We start from the raw sequence: 27085 nt of genomic DNA, 5'->3' as shown, positions 1-27085 counted from the left end.
AACACAAAGCTGCAGAGAGAACTTGAGAACCTGGAGGCTTGCACTGAGGGCCGTTTTCACAGCTACCTTAGACTGTGTCGGCACGGGGCCGTCCATCTGGCCTGGAGGCTGACGCCTGGATGTTTACATAACCGAGTTGTCTGGAAAGGATTCGGCTGGAGTGTCGCTGGCAGGGACTGCTCCCTCTTGCATGGGCTGCGCTGGCAGGGCTTACCCTCCATTCATCTTGTCGGAGGTTGCAACGCTGGCCGGCTGCCCCGTTTGCCACCCCAGACGCTTCCAGGAGACCTGCTCCCCAGCCTCCAGGTTCTGCGGCGGCAGTGCTACAGACAGAACAGGAGCCGTGGTTGCCAGTATCATTTACAAACAAGGGTGCGGCATCAGGTTAGGAAAGAAAGGGAAGTGGGGGGAGGGAGAGGGACGATTGCAAGACCAAAAGAGGGCTCCCCACTCTTTTCACCCCAGGAGGCACAGCCTCTCAGGGGCATATTATTTTTTATAAATACTTATTTGTTTACTTGGCTGTGTTGGGTCTTGGTTACATCAGGTGGGATGGTTTGTTGTGGCGCACGGACTCTCCAGTTGTGGGCTGAGTAGCTGCAGCGTGCAGACTTAGTTGCCCCGTGGCTTGTGGGATCTTATTAATAGTACCCCCGTGTCTCCTGCATTGCAAGGCGGATTCTTAACCACTGTAACACCAGGGAAGTCCCCAGGGTGCATATCATTGAGAGCAGTCACGGAAATAAAGACAGGATGCCGGATTTATCAGTCAAATCAAGAATTCTAATTGGACACGGAACGATTTCTCCAAGCTTTCAGCAGGTGGTGATTACTATCCTGCCTACACACAAGGAAAAAGGGGGAAACAGAGCTTACTGTTTGGGCTGTTTCCATGCAAGAAGCAACTAGAGAGAAGTTTCTGCTTATATCAGAACCGATGAAAAGCTGGCAGGGTTCCTGACCTTTCCTCTTTCCCAAGTTAACCAGGAATGCAGGTGTCAAACAGTTTACATACGTCATTCCAAAGCCTTTGGTAACCAAATTTGAGTGTACTTCCAGCAAACGTTGGAGGAAAGACCTGGAAATGAGTGTACAATGCAATAACTCTTTAGGGAAAGGCAGCATTTTAAATTTGAGCAAACACACAGGCAAGGAATAGTGGTTTCATCTTTTATCCTTCACAGTGCCCAGCATGGAGCTTGAAACACACCAAACTCTCAGTAAGCATGATTGATGAAAATATGGAGTTATAATTCTTGACTGCGGTGATGGTTTCATAGGTGTGGCCATATGTCCAAAGCGAGAACCATCGCCCTAGACCAACCAACCTGCCTGCAGGTGTGGACATATGTCTAAACTCATTAAACAGTACACTTTAAATATGTGAAGCTTATTGTATGTCAATGGTACATCAATAAATCTGTTTAAAATACAAAAGTCAGGAACTTCCCTGATGATCCAGTGGTTAAGAATCCGGCTTGCAATGCGGGGGACTTGGGTTCGATCCTTGTTTGGGGAACTAAGATCCTACATGCTGGGGGGAGCAACTGAGCCTCTGCTCTGCAACTAAAGATCCCACATAACACAACTAGGACCCAACAAGCCAAACAAATAAATAAAATATAAGAGTTAGAGTTATTCCTTTTGTGCATTAAAAAAGGGACAGACCATCAGGCTGATCTGAAAAGTCCGATTTGTTTTTGTTGTTGTTATCACTGCTATTCCTCTAAACTGTATTATACTCCCACCTGGTATACACACACCACGCACTTGTCACCTAAGGAACGTTTGCTGAGTGAATAAGTGACTGAAGAGTCCAATGTGTGCAACTGGACATCTCAGCAGGGTTCTTCGCACTTGGAGGAGAGATTACTTCATTTTTTACATATTACATTTTAAAAAATTCGAAGTATGAACTGGATTTACGGTGTCTTTTTCTCAGATGTTGTCACATCCAGGACTGAGCCACGAAGTCTTTAAATATCAGCTCTACTTGGCTGAGTCCCACTTTGTGTCTCTGCCGGGACTTCCTCCTTTCCTAGGTTTGTACATGATGAATGCAAAATTGCCCACTCAGCATCTCCTTTTGGATAGCTGCTACATATCTCAAAAAAAGTGAACTACTGACCTATCTTCTACAAAATGGCAATCCATTCTAGTAATCTTGCCTGGGAAATCCTATGGACCAGGAGCTCGGTGGGCTACAGTCCATGGGGTCGCAAAGAGTTGGACACAACTCTATCACTGAGCACGCATGTACTTCTTCCGCAAACCACCTTCACCCAAAGCTTTTCCCTGTCAGCTAACGGCTACTCTAGCTCTCCATCAGCACATTCTGTCCTCTCACAACCCACATCCAGCTCACCAGAAAAATCTCTAAATATCCAGACCCTTAAGCCTGTTCATCATTGGCACTTTATCACTTGCCCCATTCCTGTAATGGCCACCCAACTGGCACCCCAGCGGTTCCCTCTGCCTATCTTGCAGTCTGGTCCCCACAGAGCACCCAAACCATCCCTGTGCAGCCCACGTGGGATCAGGGTGCCTCCTAGATCCACACTCTCCAGCAGTCAGTCCCACTGCCCCCAGTACAGACACCTTCCTACCCTTCCCCCCCCACTCACTTCATCTGCTGTTCCACCCTCATCTCCTTGCTGTTCCCGACAAGCCACTCTTTTCCACCTGGGGCCTGTGATGAGCTCTTTCCTCTGTCTGGAATGTTCCCACAAGACACCCACATGGCTCACTGCTTCACAGCCTTCAAAGCTTTATTCATGTCACCTTTTTATAATATCACATCCTGAATTTAAAACAGAACCTTGACATGCTTCCCGGCCTCTGCTTCATTTTCCTTACAGCAATCAGCACCTTCCAGCACAGGATATAATAATTTACTTATTCATTATGCTTCCTGCCTGTCTCTTCCTTGTAGAGTGCAAGCTCCCGAGGGCAGGAAGCTTGGTCCCTTTTGTTTGCTGACATATTCCCAGGACAGAAGAGGCACCTAAGTGTGTCAGTCAGAATAACTGACTGACTGACTAAAGGAATAAATGAAAGAACTGGATGTGCAGGCACTTCCTGCCTCTCTGCCAGCTGGGGTGCCAGGCTCACCTTCATATGAAGGACACAGCTGTGCTGCACCATTCTTGTTCTGCTCCTCTTTACTCTGTGACACAGACACATGCAGACAGAGGAGGGCTGACAGGTGAAGGACTCTAGGCTTAAGCACTAAAAAAAATTAGTTCCAGCTATATGCAAACAAGGAAAGAAATGAGAAACCACAAAACGTGCCAAATAATCACTCACTTATATTCTTGAGCACCCACCAAATGCTGGGAACAATATAAGTTGCTTTAGGATCAAAGACAGATAAAGTGCAGCCACTGTGGAGAACAGCATGAAGGTTCCTCAGAGAACTAAAAACAGAACTACCATACGATCCTGCGATCCCACTCCTGGGCACAGAATCCATAAAGAACTATAATTTGGAAAGATATACACACCCCAGTGTTCATTGCAGCATTATTTACAAAAGGTAAGACGTGGAAACAAGCAACCTACAATGTCCATGAACAGATGAATGGATAAAGAAGATGTAGTATATATGCACAGTGAAATTCTGCTGCTGCTAAGTCGTTTCAGTCGTGTCCGACTCTGTGCGACCCCATAGACGGCAGCCCACCAGGCTCCCCCGTCCCTGGGATTCTCTAGGCAAGAACACTGGAGTGGGTTGCCATTTCCTTCTCCACAGTGAAATACTACTCAGCCATAAAAACAATGAAATAATGCCATTTGCAGCAACGAGGATAGACTTACTTATCGTACCAAGTAAGCCAGACAGAGAAAGACATACACCACAGGATATATAACTCACATGAGGAATCTAAAAAAATGATACAAATGAACTTACTTACAAAATAGCAACAGACTCCCAGACATAGAAAACAAACTTTTGGTTACCAAAGGGGGAAGGAGAGGGGAGGCATAAGTTAGGAGTTTGGGATGAACAGACACAAACTACTACATATAAACAAGATAAATAACAAGGTCCTACTTGTTGGGAACTACAGTCAATATACAGCTTAATATATACAATTAAACATCTTGATCGATAATGCAAAGAATATGAAAAAAATGTATATTTATATGTACATGTGTATAAAGAATCTGCCTGCCAATGAAGAGGATGCAGGAGATGTGCGTTCTTCCCTGGGTTGGGAAGATCCCCTGGAGGAGGGCATGGCAACCCACTGCAGTGTTCTTGCCTGCAGAATCCCGTGGACAAAGGAGCCTGGCGGGCTACGGTCCATGGGGTCACAAAGAGACGTGACAGAAGTGACCGAGCACACATAGACACATGTATATATGTATCTCAATTGCTTTGCTGTACACCAGAAACTCATACAATACTGTAAATAAACTATATTTCAATTAAAAATAAAAATATACAATCCTTCCCTTAGAAGCTACAGTGGGAAACATATACACAAATGGGTCATTTGAATTTGAGACCAAACTCGACAGACACCTGGTGAGGCTGGTGCAGGAGACCAGAGGAGGAAGACGTGCTCCACCTGGAGGAACAGGAGGAGGTGACACTGCAGGCTGGACCTGAGGAACAGGAGCGTCCAGGCAGAGAAGGGACTGAAGGGGCCTCTTAATGTGAAGGGTGAGTCACAAGAGACCGACGTCCAGCAGAGGTCAAATGCTCGTGGGAAAGGCAAGGGTGTGTGGGTGTATGTGCACAACAGACGGAATGCCTGTGTCCCTTCAAAATCCATATGCTAAACCCTTACCCCTCATGTGATGGTATCAGGAGGTGGGGTGTTTGGAGGTGATGAGGTCATGAGAATGGAGCCAGCAGGAATGGGATTAGTGTCCATAGAAAAAGGGGGTCCAGAGAGATCTCTTGCCCCGGACAACAGTGTGGGGAACACAGAAGGCGCCATCCATGAACCAGGAAGTGGCCCTCACAAGACACCAAATCTGCTTTACCTGGACTCCCCAGTCTCCAGAACAGTCAGAAATAAACGTGGGTTATTTATAAGCCACTGAGTATCTTGTTACGGTTTCCTGAACAGACTAAGTGTATGAAGGATAAGGGGAGTGAAGAAGTTTAAGAAATAAGAAGCTGGACTTCCCTGCTGTGATCCAGTGGTTGGGAGTCTGCTTCCCAAAGCAGGGGGCACGGGTTTGATCCCTGGTCCAGGAATATTCCACATGCCTCGGGGCAGGTAAGCCTGTGTACCACAGCTACTGAAGCCTGTACGCCCTGGAGCCTGTGCTCTGCAACAAGAGAAGCCCCCACAAAGAGAAACCCATGCGCTGCAACTAGAGAGGAGCCCCTGCTCACCCCAGCTAGAGAAAGCCCTCTCATAGCAACAAAGACCTAGTGCAGCCAAAAACAAACACATACTTACATACATAAATAAATAAAAAGAAGCTTCCCGGTTGTGGTGGGGCCTTTTATTCCATGTTAAGGGCTGTGGCCTATAGAGAATGAAGTGGAGAGGGCAAGGAGAGGTAGAGAGATGTTTGTATGCGTGTGTGTGTGTGTGTGTGTGTGTGGTAGGAAGATGGTAAAGGGACAAGTTGTAAAGATTTTACAATAACTCAGGAAGGAAAGAGGAGGCCTTGAACCATCATGGCAATGGCAGTAGGTACCTCAACCCAAAAGAACTTGGGAAGAAAACATATGGATGAGGCATTGGAGAAATTGATGGTAAAAGGCCAGGAGAGCTTGATGCTAGTAACGTAGCAAAAAGGAAGAGTTAGGCAGGCGTGGTTGGAGAAAGCAATGGCACCCCACTCCAGTACTCTTGCCTGGAAAATCCCATGGACGGAGGGGCCTGGTGGGCTGCAGTCCATGGGGTCGCAAAGAGTCGGACATGACTGAGCGACTTCACTTTCACTTTTCACTTTCATGCACTGGAGAAGGAAATGGCAACCCACTCCAGTGTTCTTGCCTGGAGAATCCCAGGGACGGGGGAGCCTGGTGGGCTGCCGTCTATGGGGTCGCACAGAGTCCGACATGACTAAAGCGACTTAGCAGCAGCAGCAGGCAGGTGTGGTGAGTCATTTATCACAGGACAATGAGTTTTAAGCCTTAGGAGGAAGAGGAACGGGGTAATCAAAAAACCAGGTGGAACTAGTAAGAACAAAAGGAAGTGCAGCAAAGTGTTGGCTAACTCTGGACTACTAGAGGAGAGAGGTTCCTCTGGGGAACTGTATTTCCCAAACGTTGGTAATTAGTCAGACAGAGTCTCTGGAGTTTCAAAGCCAGTCTGAAAGGCAGTCTTACCAGGCAGGGTCTGATGGGGAGGGGTGGGCAGATGCTGAGGTATTATTGGCCTCACCTTCTGGGCCACAGGGAAGTGATGGTAACTCGAGCTTCCCCGCTCCCACCTTTCCACAAACAAGAAACAAGGATGCTCACAAATTAACTTTTCTCTATTTCCACCAGAAAACCCAAAGCCACAGTAAGAAACGTAACAGCTTCTGGATTTTTTCAGTTGGGTTTTGTTCGTTCTTTAGGCATATGATCAGGCCTACTGGCAAGACAAAAAAGAACTCTGCCATTAAAAAACCCAAAGGACTGTGGTTTGGGATGTTATTCTTTGGAATACTGGATAATATGATCATGATATATTTGAGTATCTTTCCAAGTTGGACGTTATAGACTTCTGTATCTCAAGGGCACAAAATCTCCATGGATAAAGTCAGAACCTTAGGAACAGGAGGGCAGAGAAACTCAACTGCAGTGGGCTAGAGAAACCACATTTTCCACAAGAAAAGAAAGACGGAACCACGAACAAATGGCAGTTTATAATTTCTCCATAAAATGACAGACACACTCCACCCTGTCTAGGCAAACGGAGCCCATAAGCTGTCCCTGAAGATCCACCAAAATATACCCTTGTTCTGGATGTGGCTATTATGGTCTATAAATACTTTCCTTGTTTAATGCTTTTATTCTGTTGCCTGTGTGTGTGCTTGTTTAATCTGTCTCCAGAAGACGGACAACCTCTCATTCTAATTTATTTTATTTACCATTTCAAAGGTTATTAGGTGCTTAAGTAATTTCTGATGAATATTCTGCAAATTGGCCTGTTGACTTCTACAATGAGGAAACTCTCGCAGTATTTTCAGAGTGGTCAGATGGTGGGTTCAATTAAAAAACTCACATGAGCATCTGGTACACTCAAGTTCTAGGCTTATTTCTGCCATTCACTTGCTGCATAAAGTAGTTGGGTGAAATATAAACAAGAAAATTGGAGTTGAAAACCTTTCTAGTTGATGACCATGAATGGAAAACTTTTATATAGTGATTGGATTGTTTTCTTTGCTGTTAAGAAACAGATGACATGAACAGGCTCATGAAAAGATGCTCCACATTGCTAATTATTAGAGAAATGCAAATCAAAACCATAACGAGGTACCACTTCACACCGGTTAGAATGAACATCAACCAAAAGTCTGCAAGTGACAAATGCTAGAGAGGGTGTGAAGAAAAGGGACTCCTTCTACACTGCTGGTGGGAATGTGAACTGGTGCAGCCACTGTGGAAAACAGTACGAAGGTTCCTCAAAAAACTAAAAATAGAGTGGCTATATGATTCAGCAATCCCACTCCTGGGCATATATCTGGAGAAAACTCTAATTCAAAGAGATATATACACTCCTACGTTCATAGCAGCACTGTTTACAACAGCCAAAACATGGAAGCAATTTCAGTGTCCATTGAGAGATGAGTGAATAAAGAAGATGTGGTACATACATACAGTGGAGTAATACTCAGCTATAAAAAAAGAATGAAACATGGATAGACCTAGAGATTATCATACTAAACCGAAGAAGTGAGACGGAGAGAGACAAATACTATATGCCGTCACTTATATGTACAATCTAAAAAATAATACAAGTAAATCTATTTACGAAACTGAAACAGACATAGAAAACAAACTTATGGTTACCAAAGGGGAAAAGGAGGGGGAGGGACAAATGAGGAGTATGTAATTTACAGATGCAAACTACTATACGTTAAGTAGATAAGCAATAAGAATTTACTGTATAAAAAAGAGAGTAATATTCAATATCTTGTAATAACCTATATTGGAAAATCATCTGAAAAAGCACATATATAACTGAATCACTCTGCTGTACACTTGAAACTAACATAATACTTTAAATTGATTATACTTCAATTAAAAAAAATGATATAACCAATGACTGACATAGCCTTATTTCTATTGGAGAATTTTTTCCAAGATAAAAGCCTTAAGAGCTTTGTGATCAGTCCTGAAAACTGAAGAATTTCAGAAAGGTAGGGTGACAGAATCCATTAGTGCAAAGGTGAAATCATATTTCTTCTCTCTCTTCCCCTCCCTCAACCAACCCTCACCGGATGAGTGCTCCTGGATTCGCTGGAGACTTGCTGCAATGCTGCAGGATACTGCCCCCTTCTCTGTTAAGCCTGCTCTGTTCCAACGAGGTAAGGGTCATTCCAGTGATGTCTTTACCTGCAGAATCCTTTCTGGAAGGATGGGTGACTTTTATGGAATATCAGAGTGAACAAGGTTTTTTTCTCTTTATAAAATTCATTCCAGGAAAGTGGGTGAGGAGTCCCCTTTTGCTTCCATAGTACAATGGAATGGTATACATGGCCCACTTCCTTGACCAGTGGCCTTTTTACACTCCATGTGTTCTTTTTTTTTAAAAAAAGAATTATTTGGCTGCGCTGGGTCTTAGTTTCGGCACATCATTTTCAGATCCTTCATTGCAGCCTGTGGGCTACACTGCTCCATGACATGTGCGATCTTAGTTCCTCAAACCAGGGATTGAACCTGCATCCTCTGAATTACAAGGTGCATTCTTAACCCCTCGACCACCACAGTAGTCCCCGTGGGACTACCCCATGGGACTACTTTGAAGAGGGGAGAATGCAAGAATATAATTTCTGATTCTAGAAAAGTTCCTTATTATTTTGTGCTGGGTACTTCACAGATATTATCTCATTGGCTCCACTGAATATAACTTTTCTGATAATTAAGAAAACTGGGCCTCAAAGAGATATAGTATTTCACCCAAGTCCTCACAGCCAGGAAGGGGCAGAGCTAGAAATCCAAGCCACGGTGAGGTGAGATGACTCCACAGTGCCACTCCTTCTTTGCCAAAACACACTGTCAGGTAGTAGGGACTCTAGTCTTGGCCCTGCAACTGAGACCTCAGCAAGCAAGGTCCCTGAACCTCTGTGAGCATCTCCTAATTTGTAAAAATGACCTATATGCTCCCTTTCTTTCCTCAAGCTCCATCTGAGATGTCCGACTCAATGGAGAATCCCCAAATCTCATATGTGCGTGGTCCACACTTTGAGCTCAACATTTAGTGTGACTGCAGCTCTCTGCTGCTTTGCTCCGTTGAGGTCTCTGCTCTCCTGCCAAGACCTGCAGGCTACATCTGTACTACTGGACACTCTGTAGCTACTCTGTTACAAAACACTCAACCATCCCAATAAAAGGGGATTGAGAAGGCAGAACACTGCCCTGCATTGTGTGCGGCTCCAATCTGGTTCTTGTCCTCATCACCCTCCCCTCTTCTCTGCTCTCTCTCTGAGCAACAGAGAAATAAGTATCCAGGATCTCTAGCGGGGTAGCCAAAGGGAGCAGAGAAATTGGTAAGCCTGCACCGCACTACCCACTGTTTGCAGGTGTGTTGCCTAGATCCAGATGGCTCCACACTATTAGGATTTCCCAGTTTGGGTTTGTCACATTTACATACTTCTTCACAGGCATGTGGGGAGGGCATAATTGTGCATTTTATGGTTATGAATGGCACAGCCTGGCAACTCTCCGATTATTATTTCCATTTGCTGTCATGCATTATCAATCTAAGACCCATTACACACTGTTTTTTTCATGCATTCCTCATATCGAAAGGACAAAGAAAGGCAAAAAGCCTTGCAAAGAAGCCCTCATCACCAGAAGAATGGGCTAATTCTGATGGAAATGATGGAGTTGGTGTCCACGACTGAGATGACAGCCTTTGGTTAATTCGAAGTGAAAATTACTGTCAAAAATTTTGGTATTCTGCATGAGTACCAAAAGGGCAAGGTATTGCTAAATGGGAACAAGGGGCCACACCACAGAACAGACTTCTTTTAAAAAAAGTTAGATACGGGACAACCTAAGAGGTTCCAGTTTTCTTTAGCTCACTGGGCTTTCCAGGTTTCTGAAGATGCTGAAATACATTAGTGTTGGGATTGGTATGAAGAGTCACTCTGTGATTTTCTTATTCAAATAGGATCTACTGAGTGCCTGTCATGAGCAGACAGTAAATTTAGGGAGCCTTCAGTGAACAGAAAGTATGCAACAATTATGGATTGGCAAATAATCACTAATAAGATAGCACGCATGAATGTAGTGAGAATTTGAGGAGAAGGCTGTGCACATACAACTGTTCGTGATCACACACAGCTCACGTCTTCTTGTACTGTATCAAGGAATGGCCAGAGCTTCAATTTTAAAACACAAAACCAGCAACCACCACATATGATGGAGATTAGCCTCCCTAACAAGTTGGATCCTATCCGCTCCATCTATGACCTGGAGTTAGCGATGCTCGAACATCTACAGAGAAGCTACCCATTCAGTTCAAACAGAACCTACCAGCTCATTTTCTCTTGATCGTTTGATAGTCATAAGGTCACTGAACTGAACCAGACCCCTTAGATCCCTTCCAACAAGCACAGCCTTTATTCTTAGCAGTAATTTCCATCTTTAAAGATAAAAGTATTTCTCTTTTGGAGGAAAATACCTAATTTCCACTGATACAATTAAGAACTGAACATCTCCTTTCCACACACTCACTCAACAGCAAACAGCACCCAAAATAAGCATTAATGCAACTCACTAAACAGTAGCAGTAGCTCTGATGATCTGAGGAAGTAAGAGAGGCATAATGCTGGATGTTTTTTGGATAATGGTGCTAGTGGTGGAGCTGGTAGCCTCAAAAGTGTCTAAATTATTCCTTATAAGAATAAAAGGGTGTGTCTAAATTATTCCTTATAAGAGAAAGAGATGCTGATCCCACAGGGCAGGGGAAAGGGTAGCAGCTGATGGATTTAGGGAACCAAAAGGAATGTGCTGTGGGGAGAACTTCTGATAAGCTGGATTTATGCTGATTCAGAAAACTTGCAAAAGAGAGTAGCAATACCAACAGGCTTTGTGTGCAATGGTGACGCTGGAGCCCAGAGCTTCAAAAGCTGTTGTGCCAGCTCTGGAGGTTAAATGTCCTGGGAAAACCAAAAACAAAAATGGACAACAGTGCCAATACACTTCAGTCTGACTACGGCTAGAATGAACAGAACAAGGTAAAATACTCAAATTTCACCCTTCTCCAGCAGGTTCAACTTTTAGTGGCCACTTTCCCCAGATTCTTTATGTCTTTGATTTTTGCTTATTGTAGGAAACGTTCAAGCACCTATGCATCCTATGTAACTGATGGAATGATCCTGTCTCTTCCTTTTCTCACATCAACTCCTATCTTTTAGGAGACAGCCAATGTTTACTTTTGTTACTTTAATTGCCTATTTAGAGAGCAATAGATGGCAAGGAATCAGAAATGGGCAAGATAGAAAGGTTCACCAGTGTCCTGGGGCGGTTACGAGTACATGCTCAACCTATAAGGCAGTCCCTGTTTTGCATCTTTAGCTCAAGAAGAATGCTGTTTTTAAAATTTAGATAAAAGATCTTTGCCCATGGCTTCTCTCCCACTGAGGTCTCAGAGATCCTTTCTAATAGAGACGCTGGAATTTTTTACAATGAATACATTCAAATAGAGAATTCCTGCCACAAAACTTACTGACATATCAGCTGATACTCAAAAATATAACCTGGAAGTCCAGTGGTTAAGAATCCACCTGCGGGTGCATATGACATAGGTTCACTCCCTGGTCTGGGACGATCCCACGTGCCGCAGGGCAACTAAACCCATGTCCCACAACTATTGAGTCTGTGCTCTAGAGCCTGTGCTCTGAAACAAGAGAAGCCACTGCAATGAGTAGCCCCTGCTTGTCACAACTAGAGAAAGCCTGCACAAAGAAACAAGGACCCAGCACAGCCAAAAATACATAAATAAATAAAATTATTTAAAAAACAATAATAATCTTACAAATAAAAATCAAAAATATTTTTTAAAGATATGAGACAAGTCTTAAGAAATAAAACACATGGATGAAAGCCATTGGTGAATCTAGTCTTGCATATTCTGATACTGTGTAGAATGTGGTTTAAACTAACTTCACAACCTATTTAACTGTTAGCATGTCTTTCTCATTTCCCCTAGTTTAAATGGAAATTCTCCAGAAGTTACACTGTTTCCTTTTTTTTTTTCTTTTTAAAGAAGTATTGACACACACAAAAATTTCTTAGAACAAAACTTGAGCTTTGAATGTGCCTGATCATATTTCAGTCATTTGGTGTGTCAGGCTACACGCAACTCTTATAACCGGTGAATATATGACATATGAATAGAACTGGAAGTCTTTTACTTAAGACACACATGCTAACATTAATAACATGAGCACAAATGATGTATTTATGCAGTAAAGTTGATAACGATCTCCTCTGGAGGCAGTCACGTCCAACCCCACGTTTACTAAATGACCAAGGTACCCTGACAGGTCCCCCTCAATACACTATTTCCTGGACCTTTCATCTCATCACTGCCTCTCCCATTACAGATGGATCACACTCACGCATCAATCCATCGAGCCTAACTCAGGAGCCCTTTCCTTTATAACTCTGGCATCCCCACTAGTCCACAGAGCCTTTCCCCAAGTTCCAGGACCCATACAAGGATGCATTCTTTTGTTTGTTTGTTTGTTGCCATACTGTGTGACATGTGGGGTCTTAGTTCCCTGACCAGGGGTTGAACCCACGTTCCCTGCAGTGGAAGCTTGAAGTCTTAACCACTGGACTGCCAGGGAAGTCCCTCAGACTCATTCTTGGTTTATCTTTTGACCTCAGACTATAACCTGGACATTGCAATAAAGCTGAGCACATCCACATCTGGGAGGCAGTTCTCAAGGATTATGAAATCAGCAACTCACTGAACCTCAAGAGGTTTCGGTTCCCCCCACAACAAGATAATGCTAATGGTACTTGCCACCTGCCAGGCTGTCAGGGGACTTGGCAACGATGTCTACAAATAACAAAGCAGCACTATGCCATAAATAACAAGTCTTATTAATAAAATTAGTTCAAGTGCCAGAAAGAATACTAGCAACAGCAGTGGCAGATCACACTTGGTCAGAATAAAAGTAGGTGGAGAAATTTTAAAATGTGCACAAGATCTAAATAGACATTTCTCCAAAGAAGACATACAGATGGCCAACAGGCACATGAAAAGATGTTCAACACTGCCAATTATTACAGAAATGCAGATCAAAACTACAATGAGGCATTACCTCATTCTGGTCAGAATTGCCATTGTTAAAGAGTCCACAGACAACAAATGCCGGAGAGGGTGTGGAGAAAAGGGAACCCTCTTCCTACCCTACACTGTTGTTGGGAATGTAAATCAGTACAGCCACCATAGAAAACAGTATAGAGGTTCCTTAAAAAACTAAAAACAGAGCTACCATATGATCCTGCAATCCCACTCCTGGGTAGGTATCTGGAGAAAAATGTGGCTCAAAAGGATACATGCACCCCAGTGTTCATAGCAGCACTGTTTACAATAGCCAAGACATGGAAGCTACATAAATGTCCACTGACAGATGAAAAGATAAAGAAGATGTGGTACACACACACACATATATAATGGAATAATACTCAGCTATTAAAAAGGATGAAATAATGCTATTTGTAGCAACATGGATGGACCCAGAGATTATCATACTAAGTGAAATAAGATAAACACAATATATGATATCACTTATATGCAGAATCTGAAAAAAGAAAACGGTACAAATGAATTCATTTACAAAAGAGAAACAGACTCGCAAACAGAAAACAAACATGGTTACCAAAGGGGAAAGGCAGGGAAGGAATAAATTAGGAATTTGGGGTTAACATATACATACTACTACATTTAAAATTGATAACCTATTAGGTTATCTACTATACAGCACCAGGAACTATATTCAATATCTTGTAATAACATATTACGGAAAAGAAGCTAAAAAAGAATATGTGAGTGTGTGTGTATACACATATTTGAATTACTTTTCTGTATACCTGAAACTAATAAGATTGCAAATCACCTGTATTTCAATAAAACAATTTTAAGTGGATGGAGGGATTTTCTGATCCTCATTTCAACCAACATTGTTCCCTTTCGACACAAGAAGAGTTTAATGTTGTTATTCTAAAGGTTACTTCCACAACACATCCAGCATCACTTTTTTCCAAGTTATTTGGAGGCAACATTATATTCACTAACAGGACAATAGTGTTGATTTCAAAGCAAGTCCAAATATTGCTTCCCATAAAGTAATTACAGCTATTTAACTCCATTGACAGAGGAGCCTGGTGGGCTAGTCCATTTGGTCGCAGAGTCGGACACAATTGGGCGACTAACAGGCACATACAACCTTTCCGGACCAAAGAGATTCAAATCTATTTGCAGCAAGACCCCCATTCCTGGTGTTCCTTAAAACACCCAGATTTCATTCACAGCAGAAAGGATCCCTCAGCCAACAGAAGAGGCTCATCCTCCGGCCCTCTGGTTCCAAGAGATGAACACTTGAAGAACCAAAGTCAGATGTCTACTGATTGAACTGTTTGTTTTTGGTCTTCCCACCTTGTCCAAGTCAGACTCCAAAAGGGGCCAAATGATATGAATGAACTTGAAGCAATTTAAAAACCAGAAACAATGAAATGTTTGTCTTCCCCAACTCCCCACTTTGTGGCACATTCAAGAGATGGCACATGGAGCTAAGTTCTACCTAGTATAAGTAACAGATTTCTGCATCCAACTCCTGAGACAGTGCCCCCAGGGTCAGCGGTGGCTTCCATGAATGAAGCCAGAAGCCTGCCCCTGGCTCTTTCTTGGACTTGTGCTCTCCAGAACATCACAGCCATGCTTTCAGAAAAAACCCACAGACTTGCAGATGCTGAGGTGTCAGGGGGATGTGAATAGCTGTTCAAAACTCACTCAGGTAAATAAAAATCAAGTCAGCCTGACCAGGGGCCTAAATACAGCTGAGTCTTTGCCAACACTTAATATAAGCCATCCGCCCTGAACAGCTCACATTTAGAAACTGGTGCTTGGCTTAGGTGTTCTGAGAATCCCTTTCACAGATGCTGGGAGGATTCACACTGAGTGAAGCCACAACTGCGGTAGCAACCTCTATTGGGATGTTCCATTCATAGGGGAGAAAGAACCTCCTCCTTTCACGGTGGGGTCAGGGAGTCCTTTATTGGCATTGGATAGCCTTTTCGCAGCAAGCAGAGTTTCCGGGGGACGGGCATGGCCGCATCATTCAGAAGGAGTGTGTCTATTAGGAAGCCACCGCCAAACCTATTATTAGAATAGCCATCCCTTGGAAATTCTCTCGAATCTACTGAGCAGTTACTCTGCTAACGAGGTTAGCACCGAGTTCCTGATGACACACGGGCAGCTTGCACACAGCTTTCAAAGTACAGGGCCGGTTCACCTTTCCTAAATGCACTATGCACCCACGCTGGGGCAGCTGCTTGCAATACAGAAGCACGGCTTTTGGTCATTTTTAAATGACCCCGTCCTGAAGGGGCTTCCCTCCTCCCCGCCTCCCGCTGTCTCCCTGCATCGAACTTGCTGCAGCCATTTGGAATGTGACGAGCAGTCCATTTTAGCAGACCTGATCTGCAGCCTGCCGCCTGCCCCGAAAGAAGGACTATTCCTGTCACTTCCAGACAAATGAGTTTTTAAAAAATATCCCGCCCAGGTCTGCCCGCAGCAACGTCCTTTCCTTTCTCCCTGGGTTAATCCAGCCTGACTGAGGTCAAGGTGCCCAAGAAAGTGGGTGTGGGGGGAGGGAGCAGAGTCTGTCCGCACGTGGGGTGTGCACTGGAACAATGTCACATCTTCAGCATTAAGTGCTCTATGTCCTCAGTAAAGCACAAGTGTCATGCCCCTCTCACCGGCCAGACATGGACCCAGAACTGCTGCAGAATCTATCGCCTGCCCGCAATCGCGGACGGGAAACAAAGACACATTACCTTTTATTCGTGGCGCTTCCCGGGGAGCCGAGGAACTTCAGGTTTGCAGCGGCGGATCCACCGAAACGGGAGTCCCATGCGCCCCGGGTGCGCAGGCCCGGGGCCTACCCGGCGGCATCCGCGCCCGGCGCCTCCGCCTCCGCCGTGCGGCGCCCGCAGCCGCCCCGCCGGCCCCGGCGCGCCCCCGCCCCCGCCGCCGCCGCCGCCCCGCCGCCCCAGCGGGTCCCCAGTCAGCCCATCGCCCGCTCGCGCCGCTCACGCCGAGCCTGGCCGCGCGCCAGGGCGCACCACCGCCGGCCCGCCCCTCGCCCGCGCGCCGAGCCCCGGGCCGCCGCGCCCAGCCCGCCGCATGCTGGGCGGCCCCGCGCGGCGGACCCGGGCACGGCGAGCGCGCTCGGGGCGGCGGGAGGCCGGGCGATAGGCTGGCTCCGGCGAGTCCCCGCGCGGCGGAGCGCGTCGCCGCCTTCCGCGCCCGCCGCAGGGCCCCGGAGCGCCGCCCGCACCTAGACAATGAACGCGCCCGGCCGGGCCCGGCCCCAGCCCAGCCCCGAGGTCCCCGGTACCGCCGAGCTGGCCGAGCCCCTGGTTCCCTCTCTGCTTCGCAAGCGATCGGGACAAAGTTAGGTCCTGAATCAGCCGCCGAACAGCAGAGGCTGTGCGGAGGAGAGCGGGGATTCCGGACCCGAGGACCCCGACTCTGTCCCCAGCAAATCTCACCGAAACCCACCGCGAGAGGCCCCCTCCCACCTGGGAGACCCAGGAAAAGGCTACCTTGGTTAAACTTGGCTGAAGGGTCGGCTCTTCTCCCTCGATCTAGTCCAGTTTTCTTGCATTAATCTCCCCTCAACTCTTTGGAAATGGAAGTTCCTGTGAGATAACCTAGTCGTGGGCTATTGTCAGAATTCGCAACAATTACTGCGGAGGGGAGACTCCCCTTCAGAGCCCGGGGGAGGAAGACGGCCTGACACGGTCTCTCTTCAAAAAAAGAGAAACAGACTGGGAGACTATCCCGACCGAGAACAATAACTCAATTCACATTGTATGTCTAAATGTTTATTACTTCAGGAGCTCAATTTGCCTTAGACACGTTTTCTTTTCTTTTTTTCTAAAGGAATTGTCAAAACACGGTTGATGAAATAAAGGGAGAAGCAGACAGGAGCACCCGCTTAGTGAAGGTGGAAAAGCCAGCTTGTCTCAGAGGTAAAATCTTTCTCTAGAACTCACTCTTCCCTTGAATTCCCAGGATCCATCCATCCACCTATCCATCCTTCAAGGGAGGGGCTGGTTCCCCTTTCACCCTGGTTTGATGGGGACTCTAGTGTACTGGCACCATTATTTCCAGGGCACTGGCAGGAGTGAAAACTTACAAACTTTATGTTATAATGAAAAGAAATCTCACACATCCTGTCTTCCAACTGATCTTACCAGACACAGCTTGTGTCTTCTCTAAAGATCTCTGGGAAACATATCTGACAGCTTGAGGTCTGTCAATCAACAGAAGGTAAACTGCCTGTGCAGATAGTGTTGGAGGGAAAGTTAACACCTATGATAAGGCCTACCCATCTTATCTCAAGCTGTGGTGATCACCATGCTCCTGGGTGGAGGACTTGATTGTCTGAATCTGAGTAATGGGAAGCTGAAAGGGATGTTTCTGTACTTCTGAAGTCCTTGGGGATTGTTCTTAAGCAAAGCCCAGTTCTCATGCTGCCACTGAAACCCATCTCCTTGTGTTCTGAAGCCCTTAGGGGGGATGTTATTCTTTAGAAGCAGGTTGTTTCTGGTGCTGATTTGTTTAGACTGTAACACCTAGCGGGTGGTGATTAAGGAGATGTTCAAAGGTAACATTTCTCTCCCAACTGTTAGTTTGCATTCTTAGAAGAGTCTTGGGGTTCCATCTACATCTACCTCCTGCCTTTCCACTGTGGCCATTGGAACTCTCAGTTTGTCCTGAACTCAAGTTGACCCACAAGCAAAGCCTCTTTCCAGGTTCCCTATCTTACAAAACAGCATCCTTCCTCTCCCCTCAGGGAGAGAAGGACCTTTCCTCTCCTTCTTTTCGTTCATTCTTCACTGTCAAGATATCACCAAGCCTGTCCTCATAAAGAGCTCTGGAAAGTTCCTTGAGACCAGCCCCTTGTCTCACTTGTTCCAGTGCCTGGTGCTGGGTGGTTAATCTTTGTGGCATGAGTAACCCATGCCCCTGGCCTTGGTCAGTGAGTATCACCCATCACCGTTGTGTCTCTAGCAGCATCCTGACTGGATCCCAGTCTTGTCTCTCAAACACATTCTCCACACCACCCAGAGTCATTCTGCTGAAACCCACATCTGATCACAGGACTTCTTTGCTTAAACCCATCCAGGTTTCCCTGGCTCTTAGGAATGAAGTCTTCACTTCTTCAGAGGCCTGACAAGTCCTGAGCACCAAGCCTTCCTTATCCATGCATCCTTGTCTGTTGCTACCAGACCGCTCTCCGCTTGAATTCCATAACCTGATTCCAGGTCCCCTATGTTCCTGGTTCTTGCTCGCCCTGTTGTTCCCCCAGCAGCCAGGGACTGTAGAAGCGACTCAGATCATGCCATATCTCTGCTTACAACCATCCGGGCTTCTCACTGCTCCTGAAGCATCCACCCCATCGTCATCCCATGTTATTATTCTCCAAGTCCCTTGCTATGTTTTGCCACCCAGGCCACTTTTCTGCTCGTGAATGGCTCTTTCCTATTCTTGGCTTTTGCGTGTCTTGTTTCTCCTGCCCAGAATGCTCACCTCTGCCCCCTCACTCTTTGTATTGCTGGCTCCTTGCCATCCTTCAGGTTTTAGCTCAAGTGCTGCCTCCTAGATAGCCTTCCCTGATCAGCACTTGGGAATTGACCTCCCCATCTGCTCTTTGTATCATCAGCCTGTTTATTTCCTTCTTAACTAAGGTTGGTACTCACGGCTGCATGTTAAAGGCACAGACTGATGTCAGACTTCCAGACTTGGCTCTTGCCTCTCATATCTGATAGCTGTGCAACCTTGGGAAAATGTCTTAACCTCTCTGTGCCTCCGTTTTCTCAGCTATGAAGTGGGACTCATAATACTACCAACCTCAATGAGTTGTTGTAAGGATTAAATGAATCAGTATATGTGAAAACCTTAGAACAGGACCAGGCAATATTAGTGTGTACATGTGAGGGCCTCTGTGGGTTTTATTCTCACTCTGACCCCAGGCCTGGGCTAGTTCCTGATGCAGGCTGTCTTTACCCCCTAAGTGTTTTGTGTTTGGACCCCAAACTGAGAATGGATAAAAATTTAGAAAAGGAAAAACTACATTTGAAGAACTTAAGTACTGAGAGAAATTGGCCATGGTTAAACTAGATTAATGAGATAAAAATTTTAAGGTAAATTATCTGGAGGTTAATGAAAATATGAAGGGAATCTATCCTCTCTTTCATCAGCGGTGATCCTTGGAGTTAATGGATGACAAGCTTTGCCAGTCTGAATTCTATAATGGTTTGTTTTCCGAAGAGAAGCCAATTCCAACACTGACAATTCAGGCAGTTTCTTGCAAAGACATAAAGAATCAAAGGACCTTGGCAAAGCGTTGGTCTGTCGGCCAGCCCTAACCTGTGGTTGTGATGAAAGAATAGAGAATGTTTCCATTTTAAGCTCGAATGTGATGCTTTTTGAAGCATTAAACTGAAAAAAGAAACATGGAAGGCCAGTTTCTGGACATATGCCTTTGTGTTTTGCTTTCAGTACCGGGGAAGATTCAGAAGGAAGGAAAAATACTTTCCTTTGGTTCTTCCTGAGGGCAAGCAGGATTTTGAGACCTGGTAACATAGGATTCTCATACAGAGCTAGGGAGCTTTGTGTTGAAAGGAGGTGAAGTCTCCAGTAGAGGAGAGGTGCTCGGAAGCTTGCAAATGGGGGATGGAGAAAAGGGTGGAGAAAGGCAATGGCACACCAGGAAGATGAAAGGGCTGCCACCAGCAAATGGGAAGACCCTTACTGCATGTCTGCAGAGTGCCTCAAGAGGGCACTGCTCATCTGCCAGGGTAGCATGGGGACACTGGTAAAGGTAGCAAATTCTAGGAGGTGTGTCTTAGGCACAGCACAGGATCTTAGGCATGGAATCTTTGGCTTTAAAAATGGACCTCAACGGGACTTCCCTGGTGGTAAAGTGGTTAAGAATCTGCCTTCCAATGCAGGGGACTCAGGTTCGATCCCTGGTTGGGGAACTAAGATTGCACATACCACTGGGAAACTAAGCCGGCGTGCTGCAGCTACTAGAGCCCACGTGCCACAACTAGAGAGCCCACACACCACAAGGAAGATCACACGTGCCGCAACTAAGACCTGACACACCAAATCAATAAGAGTAATATAAAATGGAGGCTTCCCTGGTAGCTCAGCTGGTAAAGAGCCCGCCTGCAATGCAAGAGACCCCGGTTCGATTCCTGGGTTGGGAGGATCCCCTGGAGAAGGGATAGGCTACACACCCCAGTATTCTTGGGCTTCCCTGGTGGCTCAGATGGTAAAGAATCCACCTACCATGTGGGAGACCTGGGTTCAATCCCTGGGTTGGGAAGATACCCTGGAGGAGGGCGTGGCAACCCACTCTAGTATTCTTGCTGGAGAATCCCATGGACAGAGGAGCCTTGTGGGCTACAGTCCATGGGGTTGCAGAGTCGGAAACGACTGAGCGACTGAACAACAACAATATAAAATGGACCTCGTTCTCAGGTCCTTGGGCATTTCAGTGGCATCTCTGCTGGACCAATGACAAGAGACCCTTTTTGTGTCATGAGGTCGAATGTGAGTTGGGGGAGAGGAGACAATGAGTAATTCCTGCCACCTTGGTGAGAAAGGACATAGATTTAATTGCGCTTAGAGGAGTAAACTAATACGACTTTTTTTTTTTTAATGCCCAAAGTTGCAGAGCAAAAATTATACACTCTTCACTAATAGAAAGTACCTGGTTCTTAACTCTGGGATCTGAAGTCATAGCTTTCCTAACAAGCTCAGGGAAATACATGGAGCAGTTAGAAGATGCCTCAGCTTGGATCTTAGCCAGAGTAGCACAGATGGTGGAGAACGATGGGCCCCACTCTTTCCTTTGTGTATCTGCCCAGCAGAGGACACACACCAGCGTGGGGTGGATCTGAGTCAGGGCTGCATAATCCTTCTGTAGGAACCTGTAACATGGAACAGCCCTAGAATTGTGCTCTGAAGGTGCAGTGTGACCTTGAACAAGTCTCTTAATTTTTTGGTATCCGTTTCTTCACCTTTAAAACTGGCCTGATGAATGGATAAGAAAGCTGTGGTACATATACACAATGGAGTATTACTCAGCCATTAAAAAGAATACATTTGAATCAGTTCTAATGAGGTGGATGAAACTGGAGCCTATTATACAGAGCGAAGTAAGCCAGAAAGAAAAACACCAATACAGTATACTAACGCATATATATGGGATTTAGAAAGATGGTAACAATAACCCTGTATACGAGACAGCAAAAGAGACACTGATGTATAGAATAGTCTTTTGGACTCTGTGGGAGAGGGAGAGGGTGGGATGATTTGGGAGAATGGCATTGACATATGTATAAAATCATATATGAAACGAGTTGCCAGTCCAGGTTCGATGCATGATACTGGATGCTTGGGGCTGGTGCACTGGGACGACCCAGAGGGATGGTTGGGGAGGGAGGAGGGAGGAGGGAGGAGGGTTCAGGATGGGGAACACATGTATACCTGTGACAGATTCATTTTGATATATGGCAAAACCAATACAACATTGTAAGTTAAATAAAATAAAATTTAGACTGTGAAAAAATAAATAAATAAATGGCTAAAATGAAAAAACAACAAAAACAAAACTGGCCTGATAGGGACTTCCCTGGTGGTCCAATGGCTAAGACCCCTCACTCTCAGTGCAGGAAGCCTGGTTTCCATCACTGGTCAGGGAACTAGACTCCACATGCCACAACAAAATCGAAGATCCTGTGTGCCACAACTAAGACCCAGCACAGACTAATAAATATTTTTGAAAAACCGGCCTAATAATCATTTCTCTCTCTAGCCTTATTAAGACCATGGATTCAATAGGTATCAAATATTTCCAAAACCATACAACTGACCACAATTGATAGCTAACATTATTTTGAGTATATACATCCTGTGCCAGGCACCATGCTAAGAACTTTCCAAAACATTCGTTAATTTGATCATCACAAGAGTCCTATGAGGTGGAAATTATTTTTCTCTCTCTTCTACAGATGAGGAACCTGGGGTTTTAAAAGGTGAAATAACAAGCTGAAGGGACTGTGTTCCTCACAATTGAACCCAGAGTCATCCTTTTGTGACTCTGAGCTCTTTTCTTCCAAGCTTAACCATTACATACTAATACACATGACATATACAGGCAATCTCAGTGCAGAGCCATGCACTTACTTTGATATACACTTTTAATTGTGGATTGAGGGACTTCCCTGGCGGTCCATTGGTTAAGAATCTGCCTGCCAATGTAGGGGACATGGATTCAATCACTGGTTGCTGCAGAGCAGCTAACTGGTTGGATCACTTAGTTGCCGCAGAGCAACTAAGCATGTGCACCACGGCCACTGAAGCCCGCACCCTCTAGAACCCGTGCCCGGCAATAAGAGAAGCCACTGAAATGAGAAGACTGGACCCCGCAACTAGAGAGTAGCTCCTACTCGTCAGAACTAGAAAAAGGCCACACGTGGCAATGAAAAGCCCTATTCACCGCAATGAAGACCCAGCACAGACAGAAATGAATAAACTTAATTTTTAAAAGTTATGCATTGAGTCACACTTGGAAGGCATCTAGGAAGAGGTACTTGTACTGTTATATTAGTTCCTAACCTGTACCAAATAGACATTGTTTTACATTCCATTCATGTTTCTGGAGAACAAAAGTGGCATGTTTTCTTTCTACACTTTCACCAGATTTTGAGGATAAAGCAAGACCCCTTTGGGGGCAGGTTAAAGTCCTTGACTGGCTTTAAGTAAATCTGATTGTATTTTTATACCCAATCCTTTTTTCTTCTTATCCCAGGTCAATTAAAGGCCAATTCTGAGCCACTTCAATCAAAAAGAAAGAATTATATCTCCTCTCCTGGCCTGACAGCAAGCACTTAAGTCCACAGTCCCTGGGGTAGATGAAGAAATCATCTAATAGCTGTGTTTTATGTCATTATTTTTTTAAAATAGCAATGCCATTTTAAAATAGCTATGTTTGATAATCTTGTTATGTTCTCATTACATGAAATTGTTGCTTATTATTTTTTCCTGTTTGGGAATCCTGATTTAGATTGCCTCAACTCAGGGCAGCAAAAACCCAGGGCAAGTCTTTGTGAAACACAGACAAGAATCAATCAAAACATCACAAGCTAATTAATGTCATTTGGAGCCCTGGGAGCAGCTGTATCACAGTGAGTAGCATATTATAAAATTGGTGTACATCAGAAGTACACTCAAGGACATAGATTAACTCTCTCACCAAACCCTTTCTGTTTATTTGCTCTGAAATATGTATTAACAATAGTTAAGTCTTGGCACTTAATGCCAGATACTGCTTATGCATTTTACATACAACAACTCATTTAATCTTTTCAACAACCCTGGGGGGTCAGTGCTATTATTAACCCCATTTGGAGGGAAAGGAATAAGGCAGAGAGATGGTTTATAACCCACCTCAGATCCTACAGAGGACAAGTAAGCAACAACCAAATATCAAACTTAAGTGGTCTGAGTTCAGAGTTGAGATTATTGACCCTCACTCAACTCACTGTCCAATGGCCAAGTATTAAATTAGGAGGCATTACTTCCCTTATTCCGAACACAGTGTCTATCAGCAGGAACTTAGTATTTGTTACTTATTTGTGAGCCCATCACCGCATTATGAAAGGGCATTAAGAGAAATATTTGTGAAACTGAACGGAAAAAATTTTCAGCAAGTATTTCTCTTTCAGTTGAGACTTCTAATAGAGAAGGCTTTTGTGCAGGTGATGTCAATCATCAATCTCTCAAGCAAGCAAGAAGAATGTATTGGAACCATGAGCCAGTGTTGGGGGAAGGGGCCCAGGATTTAAGAGAACAGAGGCCCCTGTGCCCCAGGGGAGAAAGTAACTCAGTTTCTTGGAGTTGAGATGGGGCTGAAAACTGTCATTAAGTGATGACTTGTGATATGATGACTTTTTTTCTGCCATCAAATATAGATCAGATCTACCCTGAGTTATAATGGCTAAGAATTTGCTATAATTCACGTCATAAATAAAGTGGGCTCAGTGCAGCAGATTTCTAGGGTTCTGATTCAAACGGGAAGTTGGTTAGGCTGTTTGCTGAGATGGGAATTGGATATGCAAGATTAGAACTCAAAAAGATATATGGGTGGAAAAGGAAAAAAATTGGCAATGCCTGTACACAGAGGAAGGAAATCCTGAAGGAAATCAGTCCTGAATATTCATTGGAAGGACTGATGCTGAAGCTGAAGCTCCAATACTTTGGCCACCTGATGCAAAGAACTGACTCATTGGAAAAGACCCTGATGCTGGGAAAGATTAAAAGCAGGAGGAGAAGGGGATGACAGAGGACAAGATGGTTGGATGGCATCACCGACTCGATGGACATGAGGTTGAGCAAGCTCCGGGAGTTGATGATGGACAGGGAAGCCGGGCGTGCTGCAGTCCACGGCGTTGCAAAGAGTCAGACATGACTGAGTGACTGAACTGTACACCTAGGGCATTTAAACCTATGGCACTTGATGAGATTGTCCAGAAAAGATACCATAGTGGGAAAGAGGGCTCAGGATCTAGCTCTCAGGTAGTGGTTCTCAGACTTAAGCCAGCATTGGGATCACCTGGAAGACTTGTCAAAGCCGATCCCCTGGGTCTCACCTTCTCCAGCGAACCACCACCGCCTCCCCCCCCCGCCACCCCCCGCCCCCTGCCGCCCCCGCCACCACCTCACAACAGAGTTTCTACTTCATAGATCTGGGTTGAGGATGCAAGAATCTGCATTTATTTTTTTTAACTTTTTATTTTGTATTGGGGTATAGCCTGTTAACAATGTTGTGATAGTTTGAGGTGAACAGAGAAGGGACTCAGCCATACATATACATGTAGCCTTTCTCTCCCAAACTCCCCTCCAATCCAGGCTGCCATACAACATTGAGCAGAGTTCCAAGTGCTATACAGTAGGTCCTTGTTGGTTCTCCATTTTAATTATAGCAGTGTTTACATGTCCGTACCAACAACTATCCCTTCTCCCCATCCTCTCCCCGGCAATCATAAGTTTGAATTATGATTTCTGATCAGTTCCCAGGATGTTGATGGGGCTGGTCAGCAAGCATCACTCTTCTGCCACTGCAGCCTTGGCTTTGCTCCAGGCACCCTGCCCCCCCACTGTTGTTCTGACCCCTCAAACTCCGTCTGTCCCAGGGCCTTTGCATGGCCTGCTGCCTGGAATGCAGCTCCCCAGATATCAGTGCAATCAAGTCCAAACCTTTTCCAGGTCCCTGCTCAAATGTCACCTTCTTAAAGAGAGACTTTCTGACCATCTCTCTCTCTTTTTTTTTTTTCTAGTAATGAGACATGGAAGCAAGTTTTCTTTCTCTTAGTGGTCATTTAGTTTTTCAAATGCCAAACTCACTATGATCTATGACCATCTTTCTTAAGAAAGTAACTCCTCTCACTCACTCTCCTGCTTCTGCCCTTCACCCTCATCCCTTCTCTGTTTTTTTTTTTTTCCTCTAGGTTGCCCTTCTCACCTTCTAACAGACTATATGACTTATTTACTTGTGTGTTTTGTTCATATCAGTCCTTCCCAGGAGAGGAGGAATTATGTCTTTTTTTTTTGTTTTTTTTTTTGCTGACTCTCTTAAGCCTAGAACTGTCCCTGGCACATATCAAATGTTCAATAAATATTCATTAAAGGATGAATTTAATGAAGGAATAAAGATTCTTTTGTGTAGAATTGTAGTTTTAAGAATTTAATTCTGGGACTTCCCTGGCAGTCCAGTGGTTAAGACTTTGCTTTCCAATGCAGGGGGTGCAGGTTTGATCCCTGGTCAGGGAACTAAGGTCCCACATGCCTCCTGGTCAAAAAACCAAAACGTGAAACAGAAACAGTGTTGTAACAAATTCAATGAAGACTTGAAAAATGGTCCATATCACAAAGAACCTTAAAAAAAAAAAAGAATTTAATTCTGATGGAAATTCTTTATAAATGGTTTCTTCCATATCAAAAATGAAATATGATCATGTTGTTCCATTCTGAGAGAAAAAAAGAATCTCCTCTCCTACCTGGGGGTAAAGTCAAAGATCTTTGATATGTTCACCAACAGGCACTGGTTGGGCTGGGACATGACAGGGAACACACTCTGAGGTAGTTTCCATCCTCCTGTTCCCTATTTGGTTAACACACTCTTGCTCTATATTAAACACCTGGATAACAACACTCTCTTGCTCTTTAATGGCCTATGCATATCTCTACCCACTTTAACCATTTCTGCATTTGTCTGCATGCCTCACTCAGGATTTCCTCCAACGTAGGAATCATGGTGGTGCTTATTTTTGGGTTTTATTTTATTTGAAGTCCTCCAACTTTGTTCATCTGTATACAGTATATTTAATGTTGCTTTATCACTGTTTTTTGGCTAAGCATTATGATCATTATCCAGTAGATTTTTTAAGTGAATCCTTGAAGTCCTCCAACTTTGTTCATCTGTATACAGTATATTTAATGTTGCTTTATCACTGTTTTTTGGCTAAGTATTATGATCATTATCCAGTAGATTTTTTAAGTGAATCCGTTCAGCTAATAAAAAACAGAAGAAGCATCTGTGATGGTAGGAAACAGCATTTGATCAGTGTTTATATGCA

At 44.7% G+C, this 27085-nt stretch overlaps 1 protein-coding gene across 9 annotated transcripts in view; it reads right to left on the bottom strand.

The window, feature by feature from the left end:
* Positions 1-27085, bottom strand: part of FRMD4A (FERM domain containing 4A) — a 682056-nt gene that overhangs the window by 238583 nt on the left and 416388 nt on the right. The window contains exon 1 of one of the 9 annotated variants that reach the window (XM_027559899.1): positions 16973-17090. The exons of 7 other annotated variants lie outside the window; for them this stretch is intronic. The gene's annotated coding sequence lies outside the window, so the exon portion shown is untranslated. Of the gene's footprint in view, positions 1-16201; positions 16345-16972; positions 17091-27085 lie in introns of those variants that run through there. One more of the 9 variants, XM_027559898.1, reaches the window with a different exon arrangement.

Source organism: Bos indicus x Bos taurus, chromosome 13, assembly GCF_003369695.1.
Source record: "Bos indicus x Bos taurus breed Angus x Brahman F1 hybrid chromosome 13, Bos_hybrid_MaternalHap_v2.0, whole genome shotgun sequence".
Taxonomy (NCBI): Eukaryota; Metazoa; Chordata; class Mammalia; order Artiodactyla; family Bovidae; genus Bos; species Bos indicus x Bos taurus.
Note: the sequence above shows the minus strand (reverse complement) of the source record. Positions and strands in the feature narration are given on the sequence as shown.